The 237-nt window shown below is 62.4% G+C and overlaps 1 protein-coding gene across 2 annotated transcripts in view; it reads left to right on the top strand.

Annotated features, from left to right (window-relative positions):
* Nucleotides 1–237, top strand: part of CFLAR (CASP8 and FADD-like apoptosis regulator) — a 43,435-nt gene that overhangs the window by 1,986 nt on the left and 41,212 nt on the right. The gene's annotated exons all lie outside the window — the stretch shown is intronic.

Here is a 237-nt window from a genome sequence, read left to right as displayed (position 1 = left end):
CCTCCTCCTCCTCCTCTTCCTCCTTAATTACTATTTTTATTTAGCGCTAGCAGGGGGCCTACTGGAAGCTGGAAGTAAAGTGTGTTTCTGTCATCGGTTCTGGGGCGCCCCCAGCCGCGGCGCCCACTCATTTCCCACCCGCGTGTAGTTTCCCGGGGCGCCGGGGGATTGACTCTGCACAGAGACACGCAGTCTCGGGTGGGAGGCGCGGGGCGGCCTGGAGGCGGCTCTGGGCTG

Source organism: Myotis brandtii, unplaced genomic scaffold (assembly GCF_000412655.1).
Source record: "Myotis brandtii unplaced genomic scaffold, ASM41265v1 scaffold4259, whole genome shotgun sequence".
In the NCBI taxonomy this organism is placed as follows: Eukaryota; Metazoa; Chordata; class Mammalia; order Chiroptera; family Vespertilionidae; genus Myotis; species Myotis brandtii.
Note: the sequence above shows the minus strand (reverse complement) of the source record. Positions and strands in the feature narration are given on the sequence as shown.